The sequence below is a fragment of the Mus pahari genome, chromosome 1 (genome assembly GCF_900095145.1).
Source record: "Mus pahari chromosome 1, PAHARI_EIJ_v1.1, whole genome shotgun sequence".
NCBI lineage: Eukaryota > Metazoa > Chordata > Mammalia > Rodentia > Muridae > Mus > Mus pahari.
In genome coordinates this window covers 1,048,237-1,050,439 of record NC_034590.1, presented here as the reverse complement: position 1 = coordinate 1,050,439, position 2,203 = coordinate 1,048,237, and the positions used below count along the sequence as shown (strand labels likewise).

The 2,203-nt window shown below is 47.8% G+C and overlaps 1 long non-coding RNA gene across 1 annotated transcript in view; it reads left to right on the top strand.

Moving 5' to 3' along the window:
- Nucleotides 1-789: 789 nt before the first annotated feature.
- LOC115062590 overlaps nt 790-2,203 on the top strand; it is a 6,130-nt gene continuing 4,716 nt past the window's right edge. The window contains exon 1 of the long non-coding RNA XR_003842526.1: nt 790-928. This is a non-coding gene — a long non-coding RNA (uncharacterized LOC115062590). The remainder of the gene's footprint in view (nt 929-2,203) is intronic.

The following is a 2,203-nucleotide window of genomic DNA, read 5'->3' as shown; positions in this document are numbered from 1 at the left end:
CTTAACACTTGGTTGGGTACGACTTATCTGAGAATCTAATGTGACACCTATACTTTAGCATTACATAATTTACAGTACATTTAATGCAGTTTGTTTTATTATTAGGATTGTTTAGTCTTTTCACAATTTCTATCATGTTTGGAAAAAGTTCTTTGTATAATATGAGAAACAACAAAAGTGGGTTTTCAATTTCAATAGTGTCATGTTACAATAAATGTGTTTATCCTATAACAAAGAGGCATATGTTTTGTTTGTTTTTTGGATACTTAAGCGTGCTAGTCATTCGTCCTCCAACAGGAGGTAAGTGACTGCCTATTGAACACAGTTCTAGTGAGACACCCAGATGTAGTCGTCACTCAAATTTTCCTGTCTAGTCGACAGGGACACCGAACCCTGGAAGGGTCCAGACTATCTGGCTCTTTGAAATCGTTAATGTAAACTACCCAAGTTTAAAAACCAACCAATTCTTTAGTCTTTTCAAATTTACCATAGTCCCTAGCAGAGCACAGCGTGGTGGAATCTCAGGCAAGACGTCCGTCCCGACCTGATCTTACTTCCTACTCTGAATTTTGAAATTTCCGTTCCTTCGTCCACGCCACGGGAGAGAAAAATCAGGTAAACACAGAACAGGGAACTCGGTTTTGATCGCAGGAGGCCGCCTCCCCTGGAAGCACGGGGAGCCCCCTCGCCCCCCACCGTGGGAACTCCCACAAGCCACTGGGCCCAGTTCCCGGATGGGCTGGGCTAAGTTGCATGCTGGGACCTCTCGGAAACGCCGGGCTTCTTGAAGGCTCCACTTAGCCCCGGACGCCGCGAAGGGTCTTTGGCGTCCTGGTGCCACCAATACGGAAGGCCTGATCTTTCCGGTCCGAAGTAATTGCTGGCTGGCTTCGGTCTCCACAGAGGAAGGCGGGAATCAGCGGGCTGGGTATCGGTGTGGGCGCTGGTGTAGGGTGGATGGAGATGTTGACGCGTACGAGCGCGTGTGAGCCTGTGTGTGTGTGTGTGTGTGTGTGTGTGTGTGTGTGTGTGTGTGTGCGCGCGCGCGCGCGCGTCTCTCTGTGTATACACACCTTGAGCTCTGTGCGTCATCTGTGTCACTGTGCTTACCGTTTTCTTTCAAGGCCACAGGGGTTGGAGCAGAGGACTAAGCATCACTAAGGAGAAGTCAGGCGTGGAGTCTGAAGGGAAGCCTTCCCTGAGGAAGACTTGAGCTTGGGAGGTGCTTTTAAGGCCGGAAGTGCCTCCGAGGGTCGCCTAGGAGGGCAGCTCTCTGTTGCATCCCCTAGGTTTCTCAGAGCTGCAGCCATGAGAGTGGTGAGGGACTTGAAGGAAAGTGCTCGCGGAGGACGCTCTCCGATATAGTCTGCGATCGATCTCATGCTTGCTCCCCTAGTCGGCCTCAAAAGGAGAGCTGGAGAAAATGAGAACATTTATTGCTACACATCTAAGACTCAAGAGTGAGTTCGGTGTTTCAGTTTTGGATGTGAGGTTTTAGTTTTAGAATATGGAATTACCAGTAAATGAAGGAGGAACGTGAGCGTATGTTGTCCCTTCCCTTTCCTCTTAATACCTCATTTCAATGAACCCTGCCTTTTTTTCTGTACAATCACCCTTTTCCTAAGTTGTTCTAGGTAGGAACCTCCAGAGGTTAACGTTAGGTCTTTCAAACTCTGATTTCATAAATCGATTTCTATTTGGATGGCATCACATCAGATCCTTTGATCTTTACAAGCCTCGTTTTCAAAGCAGACCAAGAATGTCGGTGATAGATGATGTGTTCACTTATGAGGATTATGGGAGTGGAAAAGTGATAGCAATGAATTTGGCATCTTTGAGAGCTAGTGATTTTCTGAGTGTGTGTGTGTGTGTGTGTGTGTGTGTGTGCGCGCGGTGGTGTGTGTGTGTGTGGAATGGGTAACGTTGGCCAGATCCAGATGAGCAATGCCATGGTTGATCATGGGGTGTGGCTCTGTGGTATCGGGTTGGAGTCTTGGTTCTGTCCCCTCAGGCTCTCTAGGCCTGTGGTGAAGCCTGTTAGTGCAGTGCCGCCATATCCTAAGGGCCTGCCATTCTCCTCAGTGTTCTGCAGGACGAGGGAGTGTGAGAAATAATGCTATTACGGGTTGTATATTTAAGAAAGTGACTCAAAAAGAAAAGCTAGGCTTCATGGTGTACATTTAATCTCAGAGGTAGAAGCAGG